This window comes from Eumetopias jubatus, unplaced genomic scaffold, assembly GCF_037043125.1.
Source record: "Eumetopias jubatus isolate StellerSeaLion01/CBP00866 unplaced genomic scaffold, mEumJub1_p1.0 scaffold_7, whole genome shotgun sequence".
Lineage (NCBI taxonomy): Eukaryota > Metazoa > Chordata > Mammalia > Carnivora > Otariidae > Eumetopias > Eumetopias jubatus.
Window position 1 is genome coordinate 108,363,763 of NW_028274813.1, and position 24,956 is coordinate 108,388,718.

General features: G+C 49.5%; 1 protein-coding gene across 1 annotated transcript in view; it reads left to right on the forward strand.

Moving 5' to 3' along the window:
• CORO2B (coronin 2B) overlaps nt 1-24,956 on the forward strand; it is a 58,317-nt gene that overhangs the window by 13,416 nt on the left and 19,945 nt on the right. The window lies entirely within an intron of this gene.

Consider the following 24,956-nt stretch of genomic DNA (forward strand, 5'->3'; position numbering starts at 1 on the left):
TTTTACCAGGAGGCAACTAGTATAACAGTTCCTCAGGTGTCTTTCCTGAATAAATGCCCAGAAATTGAATTGATGGTTCAAGAGGTTTGTGATTTCTCCCGAGAAACACACACACACGCACACGCACGCACACACATGCACACACACGCACGAGAACTTCTTCCTGACATTGTAAGTAGGCAGAGGTTGCTTAACAGGGCACAGAAAGCAATAATTATAAAAACCACTGACCATCTGAGCAAAAAAACTTTTGCTCATCAAAAGATACCATTAAGAAAGCAAAAAGGGGACGCCTGGGTGGCTCAGTCGTTAAACGTCTGCCTTCGGCTCAGGTCATGATCCCGGGGTCCTGGGATCGAGCCCCGCATCGGGCTCCCTGCTCCGCGGGAAGCCCGCTTCTCCCTCTCCCACTCCCCCTGCTTGTGTTCCCTCTCTCGCTGTCTCTCTCTCTGTCAAATAAATAAATAAAATCTTAAAAAAAAAAAAAGAAAAAGAAAGTATGTTTCTAAGAAAGCGAAAAGGCAGACCACAGACATGGGGGCAATATGTTCAGTGCATATTCCTGGCAGAGGACCGGTGTCCATAGTATATGACGGGTGAAAATAAAGAGGCAAGCCTTAGATGAGTATTGTGTAAAAGTGAATATCCAAAAAGCTGATCAGCCTACGGAGAGGTGCTACTTTCTCGGGGTAGTTTTGATTTAGCATTTTTATTAAGACTGAGGCTGAAAATCTCTTTACGTGTTTAGACCTATTTGCACTTCATGGGGTCATTACTCACTAGGAAAATGCAAATTAAAACAGGCGTTAGTACCATACACTCACTAGAGCAGTCAAAATTTAAAAGACTGACAACTTCAAGTGTTGCTGAGGATGCAGAGCCATTGGAACTGTCCTGATTTGCTGGTGGGATGTAAAATGTTACAGCCACTTTAGAAAACTGTTCTGAGTCTCTGATACAGTGAAACAAATGTCTACCCAAGTAATCCCACTCATAGGTTTAAACCCAAGAAAAATGACTACGTATATCCACAAGAAAAGACTCGTAAAAGAACGTTCTTAGTGGGGCGCCTGGGTGGCTCAGTCCTTAAGCGTCTGCCTTCAGCTCAGGTCATGATCCCAGGGTCCTGGGATCGAGCCCCACATCGGGCTCCCTGCTCCATGGGAAGCCTGCTTCTCCCTCTCCCACTCCCCCTGCTTGTGTTCCCTCTCTCTCTATGTCTCTCTCTGTCAAATAAATAAATAAAATCTTAAAAAAAAATTGAGTCTTGGCATACTTTTAATTTTTTTGCTAAGATGATGTGTGGGAAACTTTCTCAGAGTGGCTTCAAGTAGCATTTCTATGAAAAATGAAGTTGGAATATCTTCATATGTTTAAAGTCTATCTGCATTTCTGTTTTGTGTGAATTGTCTGTCCATTTCCTTCATCTGTTTTTCTCCAGGGTCATTGATTCTTTTACTGATTGCATAAGTTCTTTATATATCAGGGAAATTGGCCCTTTATTTGGAATATGAGTTGCAACTGTACCTTTCAAATGGTGTTTTTTGCAATGCAGATTCCTTCTTCTAAATCTCAAGAAGTCTAATTTACCAGTCTCTCCCTCTGGATCGTGAGCCATGGTTAGAAAAGGCTTCCGTTCTCCGATGTTATACAGTAGTTTTCTCACTATGCCTCCCAGTACTTTATAATTTCATTTTTATATTCAAATCTTTGATACATTTAAATTTCCTTTGGCATAAAGTATGATGTATAGATTCATCTTATATGTTTTTCTACATGGCCCTCAGGTTGTCTTAATACCACTTAGTGAGGGCGCCTGGGTGGCTCAGTTGGTTAAGCGACTGCCTTCGGCTCAGGTCATGATCCTGGAGTCCCGGGATCGAGTCCCACATCGGGCTCCCTGCTCAGCAGGGAGTCTGCTTCTCCCTCTGACCCTCTTCCCTCTCGTGCTTTCTATCTCTCGTTCTCTCTCTCTCAAATAAATAAATAAAATCTTTAAAAAAAAAATACCACTTAGTGAGCCCTCTGTCTTTCAGATCATCTGATTTGAGATGCAGTCTTTGCTACATTCAGCATTTCTGGATGTATTTGGGTTTATTTATGGACCATCCAATCTTTTCTACTGATTTCTCTATTCACATACCAGTATGACAATGCTGTGTTACTAAGGCTTTATAATGTGTTTTAATATCTATAAGGCTGGTCATCATTCATTTTCTCAAACATTAGCTGCCTCTTCTTGTTTGTTATTTTAGTATTTAATTTTAGAATCTGTTCATATAGATACAAAATGAGACCCTCTTCTTTTTATTGGGATTATGTTCAATGCCTAGGAAAAATTAAAGAGAGTGGACAGTCCTATGATGTTGAGTCTATGATTGCAGTTGACTTGTTCTGGTCCTTTGTGCCCTTTTGTAGTACGTTAAAAATCTTCTCCATACAGATCTTATGTATTTCTTGTTATCTGCATTTACTGCTTTGCTGTGGGTATTGTATACAGGGCCTTTTCCCCATTATATCTGTGAATTGGCGACTGTCTATTGGAAAGCCATTCGTTGTCCTATGTTAATTTTTTATCTCACCATGTTACTGAATTCACTAATTGTTGATAGTACTTTGTAAGTGTTTTCTGTTAGGTGTTCTGGGGATACTGTCTTATCATTTGCAAGTTTCACCTCTTTACTTACAATTTTCTGGTATACCTTTTCTTTTCTGATTGCATTGGATAGCACCTCCAAGAAAGTGTTAAGCAATAGTGGTGTCTTTTTTTTTCCAAGATTTTATTTATTTATTTATTTGACAGAGAGAGACACAGCGAGAAAAGGAACACAAGCAGGGGGAGTGGGAGAGGGAGAAGCAGGCTCCCACCGAGCAGGGAGCCCAATGCGGGACTCGATCCCAGGACCCTGGGATCATGACCTGAGCCAAAGGCAGCTGCTTGACGACTGAGGCACCCAGGTGCTCCCAATAGTGGTGTCTTTTTCCTAACTCTGATGACCCTACATCACATGTTTACCCAGTATATACTTGGAGTTGAGAAAGATAGCTTTCTTCCACCAACATTTTGTTATGAAACTTTGCAAACATTCCTTAAAGTTTAACTGGTTTTGCAGAGACCATCACCCAGATTCTATCAATAGCATACTTTACTTGCCAATGCTGGGTGCCCTATTTCTTTGAGGCAGGGAAGGGGCTTCAGACAGAGAATTCCCTGGAGACGTTCTGTGGGGCTGAGCATCACATGACGCTCAGATGTACAAATACCGAGAATGAGGCGCCAGGCCACTTAGTGCCCTGCCCAAGGTGTCACACGGGCCTCAGAAGTAGAGGGAAGGGCCGCCTGGGTGGCTCATTCGGTTAAGCCTCTGACTCTTAGTTCTGGCTCAGGTCATGATCTCAGGACTATGGGATCAAGCCCTGCGTTGGGCTCCATACTCAGCGGGGAGTCTGCTTGAGAGTCTCTCCCCTCCCTCCACCTCTGCCCCTCCCCGTGCTCTCTCTCTCTCTCTCTAAAATAAATAAATAAATCTTAAAAAAAAAAGAAGAAGAAGAAGTAGAGGGGAGCCCAGATGTCAGGACATGAAGTGGGTGAGGTGGTGCTCAAGTGAAAGAAGACAAAGGATGACAGCCTCCCTCAACACCCCGCCCCCCGCCAGCATTCTGAGCTTCTCCCCAACCCCCAGCGCTCTGAGCTTCCACAGGACCCGGGGACTGCAGCAGCATTTCCGAGAGATATCCTCTTTCCTGACAGCTGGTGGGGATTTTCTTTCTTCCGTCCTTTCTCTGTCTCCTGCTCCTGCCTAGCTGACCCCTCCTAGCAGAGCCCCAGACAAAGAAAGGGAAGTGAACTGAGAAGGGACTTCCCTGGGGCGCCTGGGTGGCTCAGTCAGTTAAGCGTCTGCCTTCAGCTCAGGTCATTTTTCCAGGGTCCCCGGATCGAGCCCCACATCGGGCTCCTTGCTCAGCGGGAAACCTGCTTCTCCCTCTGCTCCCTCTGCTTGTACTCTCTCTCTCCATCAAATAAATGGAGAAATAAAATCTTAAAAAAAAAAAAAAAAAAACAGAAGGGACTTCCCTCCTCTGAATGACCTGTTCCTGGAAAGCTGGAGTGGGCAGCAAGGTGGAGGGCTGGGGCTGGGGAAACGGTAAGGAAGGGGTCGAGGGAATTTTGTGCCGGCCCAGGGTGGTATACAGGGGGCTTCTGCATTGTCATTTTTATTTATAATATTGCAGTCCCCCCTTGAGTTTAAATAAATAAATAAATAAAAATTTTTATGTATACATTTATGATTTTTATATGTAATTTATATATATAAATATATACATACATATATATACACGGGTGTCTAGTCAGATAGACTTGAGTTCAAATCTCGGCACTGCCAGAAACTAGCTGTGTGACCTTGGGAGAGTTACGATTCTCACTCCTCTCCAGGACAGTGAGAGGGCCTGCAGTCCCAGGGGAAGGGCGAGTCTGCACCTGCCCGAGGGAGGCCCTTGGCAAATGGGCACTGGGGGCCCCTCTCCCCAGCCTTGCCCCTCCCGACTCTCTCCCACTTGCATGGGGCCGTCTCCCACTCTGAAAGTTCCCACTCCCCTCCCTCTCCCGGTGAAGCTCACAACTGTCCTGGCTCCACAGAATCTCGCCCACCCGCCACATCCGACCCCCGTCCCACTCCGGAGCTGGTCCCGGTCTTTGCTACCCCGTGCCCTTCTCCCTCCATCCCACACAGCTTCAGGGTACCACCTAGGGGAAGCTCCCCAGAGCCACCGTGCAGCCACCAGACTGTTGACACCTGTCCCTGCCACGTAGCTGACCTAGTTCTGTGTTCACACCTGTGGCTGCTGTACCTGCCGGGCTCCTCGGGGCCAGGGACAATGCCCACTCATCCTTCTATTCCCAACACCCAGGGTTCCTCCAGGATACTGGACCAGGAGCTTTGGGGACCAGGAAGCATTTTGAGTGACAAGTCTTGGTGACAAGTCTTGGCCAAAACCTGATGTCTGCTGGACTATGAGCTATGAATGTAAGGCCCTGGCAGAGGGGCATGATGGGTGAGGCCCTGGGGACAAGACAGAGGCTTCTGGAAGATCCCAGCTCAGCCACCTGCAGCCATTCCCCCGCATGAAGGAGCAGCCTGAATGGGTGTCTGGAAGCAGTACCCAGTGACCTTGGCGTCACGAAACTGGGTTTGCCCTGGGCTTCTCTGCTCACCCACGTGCCCCCTCTCAGCCTGTTTGCCCGATCCGTGAGATGGGAGAGCACCCTGAAGACTGTGGTATTGTGGGCACTGCCTCATGCTGGAGGAACACAGAAAAAGCTAGTCCTGTATGTGTTAGGGTGCAGTTGCTGGGCAAGGGGAGAGAATTCAGACCAGTTAGTTCCATCTCTGTAAAAAGAATTGGAATATGTGGCCATGAAGTCATGGGCTTTGGGGCTTAGAATCCTGACTCAGCTACTTCCTAGCTAAGCTATTAGACCCTAAAGCCTTGGTTTTCTTATTTATAAACTAGAGGTAATAAATCCTATCTGACAGGGCTGTTACAAGAACAATTTCTTACACCTGTTGAGCCCATCCAGTGGGCCAGGGATTGTTCCATGTCTTAAAGGAATGCTCACTGCAACCGTATGAAACAGGGGCTGTCCCGTGCTACAGAGGAGGAAACTGAGTCACAGGACAGTTAGGTAACTTACCCAAAGTCACACAACTGGAAAGTGTTAGAACCAGAAGAAACCTGGATGATGTGGGTCAAGAGGTCAGCAGTCACTGACATGCTAAACCTCAGTCAGCAACATGGCCTGGGTCATCTGCCCCACTGAGTACCCTGACTTGGCAATCTGCAGCGGGCAGGGAGGGACAGCAGCAAAGGGAACTACTGGAGGTCAGAGAACCTTCTGGATCACGCAAACAGTACAGACAGTTGTGCAGACAAGGTTCCTGTTCTCAGGAGCTATGTGGGCCAGTAACGGAGACCGACAGTAAACAAGGGAACAAAGTAGTCATTAAGATTATTTCAGGGCGCCTGGGTGGCTCAGTCAGTTAAGCGTCTGCCTTCGGCTCGGGTCATGATCCCAGGGTCCTGGGATCGAGTCCCACATCGGGCTCCCTGCTCCGCGGGAAGCCTGCTTCTCCCTCTCCCACTCCCCCTGCTTGTGTTCCCTCTCTCACTGTGTCTCTCTCTGTCAAATAAATAAATAAAATCTTAAAAAAAAAAAAAAAGATTATTTCAGACAGTGAGTGCTGTGAAAAAAAAAAGCCCAGCTCAATGATGTGATAGAGACTTGGGAGGGTTAGATAAGATGGTTAAGAAAGACCTCTCTGAAAACTTGATGGGAAGGAGCCAGTTATGTAAAGACCACAGGGAAGAATGTCTTCGCAAGAGGGAACAGCATGTGTTAAGGCTCGAGGCAGCAAAGAAGACCAATGTAGGGCATCGTGGGTGAGTAGCAGAGAAGAGATGCAGGAGACATGGACAGTTAGGCAGGGGCTAGATGACCCAGAACCTGGAGATCATACGAAGGAGTGTGAGTTTTTACCTAGGTGCAGTGGAAGCCATTCAAGCTCAAGGTTGCCTCTTACTTGAGCTAAGCAAAGAAATACACATAAAACACATCCCTTAGAAAACCTGAGACAGGATTTGACCTTGAGAAGCAGGGTATCTTGTCCACATTTGGACCATGGCTCATTTGCTGGCATATTTGCTTATCTGCAAATGGGCAACAGGGCCTCTCTCTGGTCAGGGCAAAGTGGAGGTGGCTGTGAAGAGTGTGGTAGATTTGTTTCACCCAGTGAGGGGGATGCGTTCTCTGAAAGAAATTGCAGCACTTTGCATAAAGGCGGGAGTGGGCCAGAGTCAGGAGCACTAACAAGAAAAGCAGTCCTGTGGTTGCCCCCGCTTTTGGTATACCACTGGATGGCCCCACTTCCTTTGAGAACAAAGAGCAAGGTTATCTCTGAGCTAGCTATGATTTGATGCCCCTGGACCAGAAACAAATATGAACTCACTGGAGAGATCGTTCCAGGGTGGTTGGAGGGCTCAATAAAGAAATCCCTGACAGTTTTCCTGCTAATAAAAAGGTTGTGTTTATTACAGATAACCATTATAAGGAACTGGATAGGGACCAAGAAGGTGAAGTGAAAATGTTCAGAATCATTAGTTTTTGTATTTGTTTTCTACTGTTGCTTAAGAAATTACCCCAAAACTGAGCTGGGGAGATCTGGCTCAGGATCTCTCGGGAGGTTGCTCAGAGGCTGTCAGCTGGGCTGCAGTCATCTGAAGGCTCAACTGGGGCACATAGGTTTCCAAGCTCACTCACATAGCTGTTGGCTGGAGGCCCTAATTCCTTGCCACCCGGGTCCCTCCATAGGCTAAATGTCCTCACTCATGGCAGCTGACTTCCCCTGAGTGGCGATCCAAGAGAGGAAGGGCCCCAGGCAGAGACCATTAGCTTTTACAGTTCTCACCACATCCCGTTAGCATCACAGAGCAACCCTGATAAAACTTGGGAGGGGACTACACTGAGCTGGGTCTGCCAGGAGGTGGAGATTACAGGGGGCCACCTTGAAGGCTGCCTCCCACACATCCCAGAGTTAAAGTGCTTTACAGGGATAGGTAGTGTTCTGAGGGGGAATGGGGACAGGGCAGGCGGATGATGCTCACTCACAGAATTTTGACTATGCCTGACTTTTTCAGAAGCTCAGGAATGTGTGATGGGGGATCCACAGGGATAGCAAATAGGGAGGGATGAAAGGACCCTACTCCACTTAGTCACTGAGTGCACCTTGGGGAAGACTTACACTATAAATAGTAAGATTATCCCCGTGGAAAACAGAACAACTTGGTCATTTGGAGTTGGGGTGTGTGGGGTGTGTGTGTGTGTGTGTGTGTGTGTCTGTGTGTGTTGTGTATACTTTTTGGATGTCTTCAAGTTGTCTTCTTTGAGTATGTATAATCATCTGACTCTCCAGAGAAGCCACAAATGGTGCAGTGGCTCAGCTTTGGAAGTGAGAAGGAAAGGCACCACTAGAACCAGAAAGAATGCTGGTCCAGAAAGAACAGTGGCCCGGGGAGAGGTGCAAAGGGAATAAGATCGATCAAGGCAACAAACCAGGTTCTGAGGTGGGGACGTGCCACCCATGAACCCGTCCTCCCTGCTCCCCACCGAGTGGCCAGGCATTCTGGGACCACAGGTGGAATGTGAGCTCAGGGACCTGTGACTTGAGTCGATGCACTTAGTGGAAGGTGTCGGGGTCGCCCGACTGACGATGGTAGAGGTGGATGAGGAGCAGCTAGGAGAACCCAAACTCGAAAGGAAAGGGACCAAGAACAGGCTGTGGCATGGAGGGTGATGAAGGAGTACCCGGGAGCCATTGTGAATGCTGGAAACCCAAGCCAAGAGGTGGGGGGTGCGGGGTCCCCTCTCCTGCCCTTCCAGAGTAACCATGAAAGGGACGTCGTTGGGAAGGTCAGAATTGGAAGGAGCCTTGGGATTCATCAGGGTCCATTCCCTTGTCTTATGGGTAAGGAATAAAGACCCAGAGAAGGAAAGTGTCTTACCAAAGTCACCCAGCACTGTGGATGGCCAACTCGGACAGAGACTCCCAACTCCCAAGAGCTGGCAAATAAAAAGTGGTTGACTTTGTGTGGCTCCAGAAGCAGAGCGAGGCACTTACGGTAAGACACACAAGGAGGTGGATTTTCATCTCAATATAAAGAAGTATTTTCTAGCGAATTGAGCACAATAGTGAGCTACAGTTGACTGGGAGCTTTCAAGTCAGCTGGAATGTGAGTCGGGAACCCCAGCCTTAGGAAGATCTGGTCTGTGGAATTTCCTCCCACACTCTACAGAATTCTGGGTGCGGCTGAGAGCAGTGCTGCCACCGCCCTCTGCTGGTGGAATTGCAGTAGCACAGCTTCCCCTGCTTGGCCACTACACTGTCCTCGGGCCCCGCAAGGCTTTCCAGATGGAAAGCAACCCTTTGCGATCTGAGAGCTCCCTGCTGGAGCTTCCAGAAACGAGATGGGGGGTATCCCCTGCACATATGTGCCAGAAGGCAGGAGAGGTAGGCAGAATGCCCCACCAGTGTCTGTAAGCTGAGAATGAACCCCGTGAACCATCCTCAGGTGACCCCTTACTACCCCCTTCCCACAAGCAGAGCCTCCAGAATTGATGGGGGGGTGGGTACTGGGCACTGAACCTGAGTGTCTGCAGACCTGGGTGTGGCCCTGGGTATAGCCGTTGTTCACAGACTCACAGGGTGACTTGAGCAAGTGCCCTCCCTTCTTTGGGTTTCATACTGATGGTGGGGTGGAGGGGCAGGGACTCTGGCCACCAGAGAGGTTCATTGGTAGGAGCTCTTCTGTGGGACACAGCATGAAGATCACTAAACTCGGGGATGGTCAATGACCTCATCGGCCAAAGTCTGAGGTTAAGAGTTTGCACTGACCCCGGCCACTTCATTCATTCCCATCTCCCCCTCTCCACACTTCCAACCAGTATGCTTAGTTCTTTCCCCTCAGATCTGCCTCAAGGAAAGTTCCCAAAGCGCACTCAGATGAGTTGCAGTGACCAGCAACATCTCCCACCACTATGCACTACTCAGTAGTATTTATATGTTAAAAGCAGCAAGGTGTAATGCCAAAGGAATGAATCCCTAATGGTGGAGTTTCAGGTATGAGTCAACTTAAGAGTCAGTGATCCTTTTATAAACTGGCAAGATTTTAGAGTCAAGAAAGCTTCCCCCTTCCTTTTGTTCTGGTCAAACCACAGGCTGGAAGTACAGTATTGTTCTCCGCTCTATGAGCCATACTTTAATTGGGAAATAGAGCAGAAGGTAATCTGAAGAAGGCAGCCATGATGGCAGAAATACTTCTGATCCAGCAGGAACTGGATTGTTTGTAACCCCCACCTTCCATGTGCTCTGGATTGCCCTTCCAATGTCTGCCTTCTGCTTTGCTGTCATTCCTTTATGAGGCTTTCACAGTACCTGGGGGAAAACAAGCTTGTGTTAATTCTCCTTCCTCAGCCCATCCCAGCCTCTGCTTGGGACTGCAAATCTGTCCCTTCCTCTAGCTGATTTTCCCAGGGAAAGAGTACATTTCTGAGGGCAGGAATAGCACTTTCTAGGCACAGGAGAGATGCCTTGGTGTCTGAAAAGAGGTGGGGCTCGGGGGAAGTCCGAGGTCCTGCTTTCAGCTCTGCTACTTTTTTGCTTTGTGACCTTGAACAAGTCAATGAAACTTTCTAGGCCTCGGTTCTCTCATCTCTAAAATTAGGGAACTAGTACCTCCCCCAGGGGAGTGGGGAGAACTCAGGTACCATGTTTATAAATGTTTGCAAACCATAAAACCAGTATCACTAATAGAATAATACACTTAGATCCATCCAGTCCCTGCAAGACAGCTTTGAATCCTGCCTCCCCATGTCATCTTAGACAAGTCATTTATAAAAGGGAAATAACAAGTTAACACATATTTAAAGTACTTAGAAAACACAAACTCAGTAGGTGCTCATTAAATGTGAGTTATGACTACATCTCCTGGAAGAGAGAATTCATTCAGTCAGCCAATTTTTGCTGAGCACCGACTATGTGCCGGGTACTGTTGGAAGAACTAGGGACCCAACAGGAAACAAAACATAAAAATCCTGGCCTTCCTGGGGCCCATGTTCCAGTGCAGGAGACAGACAATAGAGTAAGTTGTTGAGTATAATAGAAGATAATGCTAGGAAAAAAAAATAGAGAAAGGGACAGGAATAGGGGAGGGTGAAGTGGTAGTGACAACTTTAAATGCAGTGGTCAGTTACTCTGATTGGCCCAATTTGAATTAGATGTTCATCCTGGTCCAATCAGCTGTATATGAAGGAGGGGGTGTGAATCCAAATCTGATTGGCTCAGCTTTAATTCATGTTCATTCTGATCCAATCAACTGTGGGTGTGGGTGTGTGTGTGTGTGTTTGGGGAGTGGCTAACATGGCTGCAAGCCTCCCCATCTATGGATAAGGGCCATTGTGAGCTGCACAGACATTCCAAGGGAGGACCCCTGAATTCAAGCAGTATGTTCTTCTCTTCCTGGTCTGCCTTGGCTTTCGACTTCCTAGGACCAATCTAGCTGAAGGTCTTTTTCTTCAGCTATCAGGATTAGGGAGCCAGAGGTTAAGGGGGCCACTTGAATAGCAAAGATAAATGCCCCCTGGTACCCCAGGTGCCGCTGTCCCTTTCTGACTGAGGCTTACTGTGTACGTGACATCCCCAGGAGAGTTGCTTAGCATGCATGCTGCTGGCTGCTAGCTCATCCTGCAACCCTGGGTGGGTTAGAGCCCCCTTCCCACCCAGGCTGAGCCAGGCATGGCCTCGGGCTCCGCGGTACAGGGTGTGGGCTCTGGCGGACGAGAAAGCCCCAATTTCTGTGCTGATAGGAGCCCTCTCTTCCTTCTCTCGCCCAGAGCCCCCAGAAGGTGGCCTTGGGGGCCAGGGGACAACAAACGGATGGGGTCCCAGGCATCGGCGGGTGGGCAGCCAAGACTGAGCTCAGAGGAGCTGCCCACTCTGTGTCCTATGGGGGTCCCCAGACGCGCAGGCACTGCACTCCCAACCCCCAGCCTTCACGGCTACATCTGTTGCTGTTCCTAACACAGACCAGGCCTTGTGTCCCATTTATTGTTTGAGAATTAGAGTAGCCCCAGGTCACGGGAAAGATAATGGATCTGGCTGGAGGCCCGGTAGCAGGCCTACCAGGGGATGTGCTCCCTGCCCCACCCCCTCCGGCAGCCCAGCTCTGCTCCTCTTCGGTAGGAGCCAGTCCCTGCCTGGGCCCTATGCGCAGATGAGGGAGGGTATGGACCTTTTGCAAAAGGTCACCTGCTTCGCACTCATACCTCCATTCAATAAAAACTTATTGAGAGTCTATCCTATTCCCAGCACTGTGCTAGGTAGCCGTGACCAAAACAGACCGAATGTCACAGAGCTCACATTCAAAGGGTGGGGGCGGATTTCCTTTCTAGGCGGCCAGTGCCAAGCCCAGGGAGGGTCCCTGTCTGTGTTGGATGAGCAAATGGGTGGAAGTTCAATTTATAACCGCAGCCAGTCAGAGCTGGAAGGGCCCTGATGTCTCAGCTCCGTCCCACAGACACTTCTGAGCACGTGTGCAGGGGCTGTGCTGGGCTGGGGTTGCAGCTTGGATTAGGCGCCTGACTTACCCGTGGAGAGCGCACCGATGGACGGAAGAGAGGCAGCCCAGAGGCACTGAGCACAGTGGGGGGGAGAGGGGGTCCTGGGTGCAGAACACAGGGGCAGGGTGGGGACACGGACCCTTATTTTGTAGATAATAATGATAAGTGAGGTTTATTGAGTGCGTATTTGGTGCCAGGGCTGTGCGGAGGGGCTTACGTTTATTGTTTCCTGAAGGAAACTGAAGTCCCGGGAGGAAGGGACTTGCTCACTCATTGGTGTGCGCAGAGCCAGAGCCAGATACTGGCTCCAGGAGCTCAGAGGGCGTGCGGTACATCCCTTCACCCACCACCCAGCTGCCGAGCACCACCTGGCTTCAGCAGATACAGTGAGAGAAGGCTTGAGATGGGGTGGGAGGGCATCTAAGAAGTGAGCTGCTCACCCTCCATTTAAAGGGGGCTTTCAAGGCCACTGATGTCCCAGGGTTATTTATTGCCTCCAAGGTGGCGCAGCCTCTTAGATATCCCTGATGGACCGAGGCCAGGGGTGTGAGCCACAGGTCCCCCGCCCTGCCTTCGGGTTCCGCAGCTTCTATGTAGGCAGTGCCAGCCCAGGGCTGAGACTTGGCCATGAAGATGCCAGGCCTTGGGTCCCTGCAGAGTCTGCATGCTCTTGATGGTTGGGCTCTCTCAGGGGATAATTCCAAAGAGACGAAGCAGAGGAGTGGCCCAGCTCTGGGGAGTGTGAATAGTGCCCTATGATCCCCTCCCACTGCTGACAAAAGCAGCATCTGGGCAACTGGCATGTGGTTGGGGGATTATTTGACCCTGAATATAGACTGACATTGTGTTTAGAGCCAGAGGGCATAAGAAGCATGTTTTATACTTCGTAGGTTTCACTGGGTCCCATACTCTGCTGAGAACCCTCCATGATTATCTCATCTAAGATGAAGGTGCTGATGGTGCACCTGGCTGGCTCAGTTGGTTGAGCATCCAACTCTTCATCTCAGGCCTTGATCTCGGTGTCGTGAGTTCAAGCCCCGTGTTGGGCTCCATGCTGAGTGTGGAACCTATATTAAACAAACAAACAAAAAAAAACAATGAAGGTGCTGATAAACTCTTGGGGAAGACAACCAACATCCGGTGAAAGGAAGCAAACAATACAAGATAATGCTAAATTGAGAAGCAGGGCAGCATCGAGGTTAGAGAACCACAGAAGGCTATACACCTTGTGAATGGTACCTCCTTTGAGTTGTGCAGTGCACAACCCATGCAGCTATACAGGGGATCTGATTTGGTCCAGAGTTTGTAGCATTATTCTCACTCAGACCGTTTATAGCTTTCAATAAAAATTTACTGAGATCCTGCCATCGGTCAGGCACAATTGCAGGCATTCAGGTTTCAGCAGAGACCAAAACCAAGCACCAGGCCTTGCGTAACTTAAGTCCTAATTCAGAAGTCATGCAGACTGAGGCCTGAGTCCTGGCCTTGCCACTGTATTAATTAATCTCTCTGAGCTTTGGTTTCCTCATCTGTAAAATGGCCACAATGATGATATGTACCTCATAAGGTTCTTGTGATAATTGAAATAACACTTGGTTTCAGGTGTGACACTTGAAGGTCCTCAGTAAACGGCAGTCAGCATTATCACCAGTGGTGGTTCATGGGGGGACAGGCTTGTGAAGCTGATGGAAGGGGGTAGTCACAGGATGTGGAGGAGTCAAACAAGATGTCTTAGCAGGAACAGGAATCAAGGTGGCTCCTGAAGGATGGTAGGGCTTACAGAGGGTTCAGAAGAACAGACCCTTCCAAGGATGGGTGTCCTGAGGAATGTGGGGATGGGCAGTGAGGCAGTCATGGGCCAGTGGGGAGTCCTCCGATTTGGGGACCATATTTTCCCCAACCAAGGGTCAGGACACACATGATCCGGCAAAAAATTTCTGTGTTTCTTCCAGATGTGAGAAGCAGTCTGAGATAAGGTTTGGTCATCAAAATTCTGGAATTTCAGGAGATTTCTGTGTTTTATTAGAACCTGAGACATAACGTTTAACATAGGGTCTGTCTCTCGACAGATCTGAGAAGTATGACCCCAATAGAGTTGGACAAACTGGTGGGTGAGGTTAGGGGAGGGCAGGTGGATCAGGATGTGGGCCCCCAAAAGCCAAGCAGATAAGCTTGAGGAGGTAGGGACAAGGCAGATGCCTCAGTCAGGATTCCTGGTTACTAACAAGCGGTCACGCTGGTCCTCGTAAGCAGTCGGGGATTGGGGGCTTTCACGGATTCAAGGGGCTAGGGGCGGTGAAGGGCCAGACTAGGAACACAGAGAGGCACCCAGTCAGCCCTGAGGGCCCAGAGCAGGAACTTGAGTCAGTCGTTGGCCAACCTGGGTGGGAAGTATCATTGGCCGTGTCCAGTCGGACGCCCCTCCTCGGCCCCCATAGGACGCTGGGGTGGAGGAGTCCCACTTCAGCTCTCGTGATGCAAGGTGAGGAGCTGCATCCCATCGGTCCCCCAAATCAGGAATGGAACTTGGATATCCAACTGCCCAAATTCCTACAAATGGTTATACCCATGGAAGGTTCTGGAGGGGCTGTACCATGAGAGTGATAATTATGGAATGCCGACCTCACACTGGGGTTCCAGAGGAGCCAAGCACCCAGGAGACCAATTGGAAGGCTGCTGGAGCACCTGGGGGCGGGGGGGGGGGCGTGGGCACAGTGGGTCTGGAAGGGACAGATGTGAAGGCATTTATGGGGATTAACTTACCAGAGGCCTCGGGGGTCCTCTCAGTGCTGAGAGCTGCCCCGCATCTCTGGGGCTTGGCGAACAGCTGTCAGGGCTCTAGAGGGTCACGTGGCCCCGGGCAGACATTCAGACGTCCTCTTGCTGATCGCCCAGAAGGAGCGCAGGGCTCAGGCAGGATGCAGTGAGCCATTAGCAAAGCCTGCTGTAGAGAGAGATAGGAGCCCCGGGGTGACAGGTGTACCATGGGGTTGTTGTTCTGGGGCCCTCCAGAATGCCCCCACTGTTCTGAAGGAGAGACTGAGGCCCCGAGAGGCGGGAACTCGTCCCAGGCCACCAGCCAGTGAGCAGCAGGGCTGACATAAGCCCAAGTACCCTGACCCCCAGGCTACTGGCCTTCTAACTGGGACGGAGGTTCAGTGGTGTTCCCCGGATGCCGGGGGGACTGGGCAAAAACAGTAACCCCGAAGGAGCTTCCTTTCACACTGCAGGAGACATACGCAGGGGTGTCTCAGTAAGAGCCCCAGGCCAGAGGGTATCCCTTTCTCTCTCCAGAGAGCAAGTGGAAGGGATTTTTATATTCTTGGCAATATCCCTGGAAAACACAAGAAGGCCTGGGGGGGTGGGGGTCTCTGTCGAGATGGCCCCTGGTGTATCAGGCGTTCAGGCGTTCAGGCCTCTGGGCCAAAAAGCAGAGGGCTGACCGGGGAGCTGCTCCTGACCTTGACTAGGTTGCCCCTCAGGCCCATCCAGGCCTCCATCCCTTCCGAGGCTGCTCCCATTTGAGGTGGGTTTCCATTAGGGCCCTCTCTGTGGCCGGGCCCCCGGGGAGAGGCACCAACCAGGCTCTGGAAGGAGCACGCAGGATGAGGCCTGTTTGGGGCCAAGAAATGGGGAGACAGCAGAGCCTGTGACTGACCCCACAGTGGCCCAGGCCACATGTCCCCAGGGCTCCCCACCTTCCGGGAGAGCCGGGGGGCAGGGGGGAGGGCTTGGTGCTCCCCTTGACCTTGAGAGCATGTGTGAGCACGCTTTTTCTTTCGATTTTCTGCCTAGACTAGAAATTGCTTTTCTATTCATCGTAAAACAAACAAAATTAAGTCTTTCCCCACAATTTGCATAGATGCTGTCTTGTACTTTGTATTTTTGTATGTTTTATATTTTTGTCGTGTGTATTTTTTTTGTATTTTTGCCAATTCTTTCACGGTTCCAACAGGTTACATTTTAGGGGTTTCTGCCCACACACCCCTTCTCTGTCGTGGGAAACTGGGAAGTGGGAGGCCTGGGATGCTGGAGAATCTCCTTCCCTGCGGTCTCTCCCCCACACCCTGTCCCCCATCACACTCGAGGCCTGGGATACCAGGAAACATGCTCCCTGGGCTGGGAGTCCCTCCCCCAGCCCCTCAGCTCCCTGAGTATATATAACATCGTTCTTGCTCTGCAGGAATTGCTGGGCACACCTGGGTCCCACGGCAGCCCATTCTCCTGCATTAAACCATTAAAGGCTCCCATTGCCATGGGGTAGAGGCCAGACTCCTTCCCAAGACCAGCAACTTCCTCAACTGTCTGTCTAGGCCTTCCTCTGTGGCCTTGTCTCTCTCCACTTACTTTGCTTTCCAGATATACCCGGGCCTTTGCAGGCGCTGGTCCTTCTGTGTCTTAAGCATCTCCCATGCTATCCTTGGCTGTGTACTATCATTCCTTTGGATCTTTGGCACCTCCTCTGGGAAGACCGTCCTGATTTCAGAGTCTCCAGACTTTCCCTCCTCTGTGCTCCCATAACCTCCCCTTTCCCCACATTTCCCCCACTAAAGCACAGCCCACCAATTGTCTGTTTCCCCCCGTAGATTCGTAGCAGCCAAGGGCACAAACCCACCCCCAGGACATCCCATCAGATTTGTCAGTTTGGAGTTTTCTTATCTTCTTTATGTATTTTAGCATAGGGTTTTATGAAAGGGGCCAGTAATCAGGAAACCGCAGGGATAGGCATGAACTCTGAGGTCCCAGGAAGCCCCCTCCCCAATACACACACACACACACACACACACACACACACACACCCTCAGTGTCACTCAACATCTTCCTATCCCAGACCCAGGGATCTTGTTATCTCTTCTCATGGGGTCTGCAAAAGGATACTGCCTAGGACTGTGGACAAAGGTGGCCCCATCACCTGTTCTTCCTGGAGCCTGGAAGAAGTGAGTGTGTCTCCCAGAGCTGAAATACCCAAAGAAACAGAATTCTTCACTGCTGTTCCCCACACAACACCTTCTCTCCACCCCCGAACCCGCCCCCCCCCCCCCCCCGCTGAGCCTTTTCCCACTCCCTCTGCCCATGCACACATACACACGTACAAACACACCAGGGATCTTAACTGGAGAATTAGCAAACCCTTTTCATCTTGAAAAACACAAAGATGAAAGAATGAGGGGGAAAATCACAACAGGAAGTCGTGGGGTTAGGAGGCTTTCTGGGGTCCTGCCATGAGCTGGTCTCTGTCCGGATGTCTAACTTGAGAGCATTCACAGCCCCTTTCCCACACTCTGCCCTTTGACTCCGCATCTACCCCTGAAGCTCAGCCCCAGATGTAGAGTTTCTCAAGGTCACAAGAGAGGATCCAGAATTATCTCCCAGCATAGGGATGGGAGAGAGCATTTGTCTAGTCTTTGGATGATATTTTCTAGGTGCTGAGGATGGGAAGGGGGGTCCGGGCTAAGGGAACAGCATGAGCAAAGGCCCAGAGGTGGGAAATTGGGTGGCAGTCATTCACCTAGCTTGAGCTCCTGCTCCGAGCTGGGCCCTGAACAAGGCCCCAGCCATGCCTTTGTCAAGGTCACTGACCTCATGGTGCTCGCAGCCTTGTGGCAGGGGTGAACCAGGAACAAAAGTCATCTAGGTAGTGGGAGCATCGGAGGCAGGGGCACGGAGGTGTATGTAAAGCCATGGTGTGGCATCAGCAGTGGGGTGAGGGATTCTGTCGAAGCAGGACCGAGCTGGACTACAATGGCTCTGATGTCTGAATAAGAAGTTCAGCTTTTCAAATCTAAGCAATAGGGAGTCATTGAGTCTTATGGAGCGAGGGAGTTACTGCGGCAGAGGTGGACTCTAGGTGACAGTACAGAAGATGAATCGGGGAGAGAATTGAAGAGGGCGGACACCAGAGGCAAACAGACAAATCGGGGACCCACTTCAGGAATCCCGCAGAACAATCCTGTAAGCTCTAGCATGAGTAAAGCCCTCCATCCCAAATAGATCTCCTCCCAGACTGCCTGAGAGTCTGAAAACCCAGGAGAGTTACTTGGGGGCCAGAAGGCTCTCTAAAGGCTCCTGTCGGTACCCGCATCGACGAACTTCAAGCAGGAACAGACTGACCCATTATCCCCCAGTGCCCTCCTTAGAAGGCTTTTGTTTATTGGATTAACTGGCCAAAGAGATCGGGGCCTGAACTATGGGACATGAGACCGGTGCGTTCTGATCGGAATGGAGCGGGGGAAGGAGCAGTCAGAGGCCTGGACACAAATGGCCACGTGCGTCGTGCGTGCACATGTGTATAAATGTCTATGCACGAGCAAGTGTGTTGGGGACCGTCACTGGCAAATCAGGTATACTCTGGGGGGCACCCACACTTTGGGTGAGGGGCATACCGAGTTTAGGAGTTTTACCCGCGCTGGGAAGGCCGTGGTGGCGCCCAGGGCCCCAAACCTGCACAGACTCGTCCTGGCTGTCATTTCAGGTGTGGTGACCAGGAGCGACTGCCCTCCCTTGTCCAGTCACACCGTCCCTGGGCGATGCTCATTAAGTACACGTACGTGGAAGTGCTTTGTGGAGTGTCAAGGGCTGTGAGTTGGGGGCCAGGCTTCCTTCAAGCCCAGGGCCAGGACACAGGAGCCATGAGGAGAAGGACTTGGCTTCCCATTTTATGGTGACTCTCTCTCTCAGGTAGTCTCATCTTCCATCTGGAGGAGAGAGAACAGAGAAGACTGCAAGCAGCCGAATGGGGTGGTCTGGGAGGGCGTGGGACAGTGCAGAGCAGGAGCGCGATGACCGGGTGGCCAAAAATGGCTCCCCCCTCAAAGCTCGGGATGCCACCGTTAGAACTCCCAAACTTTGTAGCCCATTGGAATACTTGGGGATCTTGAAAAAATACTGATGTCTGTCTGGCTCCCCGGTCCCAGTCATGGCGATTAAATCAAGAGGAGTGCAACCAGGGCTTTGGGGTTTTTTAAAACTCCTTAGGTGATTCTAAAATGTAGCCAAGTTTGAGAATCACCGGGGAGAAGGGAGAGACTGTGTGAGGGAAGGGGGTTCCCTGAGAGCAAGTTCAAGGGGCTTCACAACAGAGCTGCCAGCCAGCCAGTCCCGAGAAGCTCACGAGAACTTCTGAGGTCCTACTTGTGACCGATGACCACTTTTCTCCCTCGTTAGCAAGTGTCCCACCTCCCGTGTGAGACAGCAAGTGGCAGAGCAGAGGGGCCTCCGGCCTCCCAGCTCCTCACCTTCAGCATGGCAGCCCAGGAGCTCAGTCTTCTTATCCCTAAGATGGATTGGTCCTGGAGGGTTAGAAGCATTTTGTGAAGCTTTGTAGGGTTGTTACAAGATTTAAATAAAAAATAACGTACATAAATTGCTCAGCATGAGGCTTAGGGGCTTGTGAGCACTTGTCCACTGATCTTTTGTTACCATCTTTGTCATCATCATTGTCATCATGAGCATGGCCATCCCGCATCTTTCCGATCACTGTCTTGATGTGACTCTCCACATTCTGTCCCGGTACCAGAGGCAAGGCGCTCTGGCTGCAGCCCAGCCTGGCTTCATGCAGTTAAAAGGACAGCCACGAAGAAGCAGGAAAGGTGATAGCCCAGGGTGTAGGAATCTGGGAAGCCCAGAGAGACCAAGGGCCATGTTCAAGGTCACTCGGCTGCTGAGGTGAGTGCTGGAACTGGGCCTGGCAACCCTCCCTCCAGCTCAGAGTCTGTCCTTGAAGCCCTGAGCTGATTCCCCAGGTAAGAAATGTTTTGCTTTTGTGTACAAAATTCAGCTTTGCCACAGTGGGAAATTCTAAGAGGCTGAAGCTGCAGTGCAGGTTGTTTTGAAACTCTCTGGTCCTCAGTCAGTTCACTGGGTTCAGGTAGAGCCTGGACAGAGACCCAGAGCACCCGCCGCTCCCCTGGGCCGCCTTTCCCAGGGAGGGCCTGGCCTCAGCACACTCAGAAACCTGCTTGCAGTCAATTATACAATTTTATTCCATTTCAGGGAGCTTGTTTTCCCCCAAACCATTCGTGGGGTAACAAGGGAGTAGAGAAGCTGTGTGAGCAAACATACTTATGTTCCCCACCCTGCCAAAGCTCTGAAATATATATATCTGGTGGACACCAGTCTACCCCTCACTTCTTTAGGACCTACTTGACCAAAGCCAGAGAGGAATGTCTTTCAGTCAGAGCTGAGGAATGGGTATGTGTGTATTTTTAATAACATCTATCTTTGGGGGCGCCTGGGTGGCTCAGTCATTAGGCGTCTGCCTTCGGCTCAGGTCATGATCCCAGGGTCCTGGGATCGAGCCCCGCATCGGGCTCCCTGCTCCGCGGGAAGCCTGCTTCTCCCTCTCCCGCTCCCCCTGCTTGTGTTCCCTCTCTCGCTGTCTTTCTCTGTCAAATAAATAAATTTTAAAAAATCTATCTTTGGGATACAAATTGTAAATGTTCATCATGGAAGAATTGGAAACCATGAATATCCAACTAGCCAGAGATCACCGCTCTTAACGTCTTGACGTATTTTCTCACAGACTATGTGTTTTTTTAATAGATAGGGATCATTTTATGTGCATAGCTTGCTTCTGACTATTTCACTAAACATTAGCTCTTGAGCAACTCTCGAGTCATTAAGTATTCTTTGAAAATACAATTTTCAGTGACCTCATAATATTCTGTAATACCGGTGTACCATAATTCATTTTGGCGGTGTCCCCTTGTTGGGCATTTATTATATTGTTCTCTATTATAAATAACACAGCAGTGAATGTTTTCCCGTGCTTCTCTGTGGATCCCCCTGGGATAAGTTCCCCAAGTGGAATTATTGGCCAAAGGCTATGAACCTTTTAAAAGTCCTTGAGAAACTAGATCAAATGTACCTGCAGGAAGGTCCAGAGAGGCTGGTGTCCCAGCGTCTACCAACGTTGCCTTCTGGTAGACAAGGTATATTTGAGATATGACCAGACTCCCAGCACCGGGCTTCTCCTTGAGAAGGCTCAGGGTATGAAACTGCAGCTCCCCAACATTTGATGTTGAAGGTCTGTCTCACTGAAGGGGGTTTGGATTTGTCCTTTGAGGCCTCCAGGCTAAGGCCCACACCAACAGCACGACGATTTCTGTCAGGATTCTAGGATTCTAGACACCAAGGAACGGGCTTCCCCACCCCACCCCAGGCAGCAGGATCTCTGCCCCAGCTCTGTTGAGGCTGAAGCTGTCTTTGAGGTTCAAGGACCAGATGGCAGGATAGACCCCAGGACCCCTGACACCCTACCACTGGGGCACTGTAAACCGACCATCTCCGCAGTGATCCTAACCTTACGAAACACTGACAAACCTTGACTCTGCTCCTTGGACACGTTCTACCTCTCTGCTCCCTTGGCTGTGAGATGAAGCTCTTATGAGGATGAAATCTGATTACATTAATGATGGCTGTTAGTGTCGCTGTGCGAATTAGGAGGAGAGTGAGTGAGAGAAGGCGGTGTTGCGTAGAAGTCACAGACCAGATCCGGATTTGGTCTCAAGCCACCCCCCCATACAGAAAATGGAATAGAAAACAGAGGGATTTGGGGGCCTGGGGAGAGGACGCTTCACATTTTTTTTTTTAAATACAGAACAAGCTTCCTTTAGAACATCTGGCACCTGCATTTTATTTCTTTGTTCTTTAATTTTTATGCCTCTCAAAGCAGTAATGGTCCAGAGCTCACACTGCCTAGTGACGCTACAAGGCCTAGAGCATAAGTGGTGCGCCGCAGTCTGCTCGTACCGGCTCATGAGAGCCTGTTGCTACATTCTTAGGAGCTCTGCAAGCCGATTGGTACACATTATTAATTATTGGTACACAGTATTAATTATTAAAAATCAAGTTACACAAACTTGCAATTAAATAAATTCCATCAAAAACAAAGGTACTAAATGTTAACAATTTGTTACTCCCTAGTTACTTGACTAATCTGCGTGCTCTCCAGGTGACTGGTGTCTATTATACCCATGGTAGAAATCTCACATGACTGTGGACTGTTGTGAGTCTCTTCTGAGCCTACTGTTGGTGACATCAACCTGGTAGATCAAAGTTAGCATGGTGGGAATATTTACACCACTGAAATTGGCAAATGCTCCAAATGGGGTCTTTTTTTCCCGGAAAACCAGTTAAACAGTTACCGGCACACCCCTGCCTGTAACTTCAGTCCCTCCCCCACTTCACTACAATCCCCAAAGGGAGCTCCCTTCATGGATTTTAGCTGTTTCTTTTTGCACTTATCCCCATATTTCTTAATTACATGCTTTCACCGCCATGTCTAGATTTTTTAAATCTTAGACGTTGTATGTTGACTTCCTATTATGGAAGATGAGGATCTGGCTCTCTTCCAGCTCTTACTACACACACACACACACACACACACACACACACACACACACACTTTCCCTACCTCTGTGCTCCCAGTATGTTATAGTATAACTCTTGTTTCAATAAATATTCAAGATTTACATTATTACAGCTATGTAAATATTATACATATATCATTATCACTATGATTTACATTAGCTTTCTTACACAACCTTTTTCCTGGAGTTAATAATTACATTTTTTATTTACTTGATTTCTCCGTAGAACAGTGGTTTTCAGATGTTTTTTCTTAATAGTGGAACTTGTCTTTCAACCAAAATGTTATGTGAAACCTTACCGTATAAAATAGGAAAAGCAGAGTCGCCAGGTCGAAAGGGAGTTCTTCCCTTGAGGGCTGCCATGTACAGCTAAGTAGGTTGTGCACTGCGCAACTGCAGAGGTCACCGTTCACATAAGCAACAATGTGATTTAGTCACGACAATCATAATTCCCCACCCTACTGGGGAATGCATCCATTGTGTAAGGCAAGGTCCTCCTGGGAGTATACATTACATCAGGATCATTCTCGGCTTTAAAAAGACTTATTCCCTTCCCAATGCAGGGCTCTGACCTCACTCCATTCTGAATAGGTTCCAGCGATGTTGCTTAACCTGTCCCTCTCGGCTTCGGGCCAGAAGCTGCTGTTAGCTGATGGCCACCTATTGACTGATTCAGTGCCCCTTTGGATATGCCTGGGCTGGGCTGGGTGCCAAAAGCGTAATGCAGACAGCTTTGCTCAGGGATCACTCAGATGCAGCCTGTGGGATCAAATGTAAGGAATGGTGCTGTCAGAGAGTGTGTGAGCTGTGGGAGCAGACAAGGCAGGGCCTATCTGCCCTTGGAAGTCAGGGCTGGAGGAGAAGCGTTGGCCCAAATGAGCAGTGGGATTCAAAAAGCTCAGCCTTGAGGGTCACCCCTAGGCAGGAACCCCTGATTTGCTTTCATCTGGGTAAACTTGGGCAAGTGACTTAAGCTTTCTGGGTCTTCAGTTCCTCAGACCTAAATCACAGGATGTGTGAGAGTAAAAGATCATGTGTAACCCTGACAGATGCCATGGTCACATGTGGCTCAGTCTCTGCTTAGAGTCTCACTTAAAGAAACAGTCAAACAGCCCAAAAATAATTGAAAAGGTATCCCCGTTCTAACTGCATCCCCCATAGAATGGCAAAGGGGACCCCATTCCTAACTTCTGGTGGTGCCCCCCAGATCTCCTTTGCCTCCATTCTGTAATTTTCCCACAATGCACGGTGCCCGCGAAGCTCCCCTTTGTACACCTCCGATACATTTTTCCCCCTCTCTCTGTCGCTGCCTCATTTCTCACCCTCTGTACCATTGCCATTTAACGTTGGATCTGTTTCTTCTCTACCCATCTCGGCCACTGCTGTGTCACAAAAAGTCAGAGGATCTGGAAATGAGCTGCTAGACATGTGGGCAGAAAGCGGGTGGGGAGAGGTTACAGCAGGACACACTCTGAAATCACTCTTGCCCCATCATGCTGGTGAAGCATAAGGCACATGAAGCAGAGGCTTTGCAAAAATTGGTTCTCTTCTTCGTTAGTCCATTGAGGGACCTAAAGCGGGGGTCAGGGATGGCCTGCCTGAGGTGCCTCCAATGACCTACCCACTATCAGCCGATGGGAAATGACTGGGAAACTCCTCCCTATTTCCTCTGATGCCCCCAAAAACCTAGTATTAAAAAGTCCTGGGGAGGGAAACACAGCTTCTGCCTATAATTTTCCTTCCCTTCATTAAACATGGACTTCCCTTCCCTTCCCCTTCCCCCACATTCTTTGTTCCATCTTTTGTGGAATTCATTCCCTTTGAAGGACATCTTTCAGGTCATGTACCTAGCACAGAGCCTGTGCCAGGCTTGTAAGGAGCTGGATAATCAGAGACAAGAGACAGATTCTGTCCTCAGCTGCTCGCAGACAAATAGAAACAGGCTGCAATTGCACATGATGGTGCCTGTAATAGAAAGAAGCCTAGAATGTTATGAGCACCCAGAGGAGGAGCTCTTCACCCATTGAGGGATCAGGGAAGACTTCCTGGAGGAGGTGTTATTATCTAATCTGTATGATAATAATACTACTAACATATATTGAGCATTCACTGTAATGATAATCTCCACACGAAGCACTTTGCTAAGCATCAGCTCATTCAATCTTCACCAAAGGCTAAGAGGCAGATGTTACTCCCCTCATTTCAGAAATGAGGAAAGTGAAGCTCATAGAACTTCACTGACTTTCCCACGGCCATGTCGCTAAAAGGTAGCAGAGCTGTAATTCAAACACAGGTCTGTGTGCCTCCGTAGACTATGCTTTGAACCACAGGGCACTGTGTACAGGTGTTTAAGATGTGCACTGAACAAGCATCCACATCTGGGAGTGGCACAGTTCACAGCGTAGGCAGAGTGA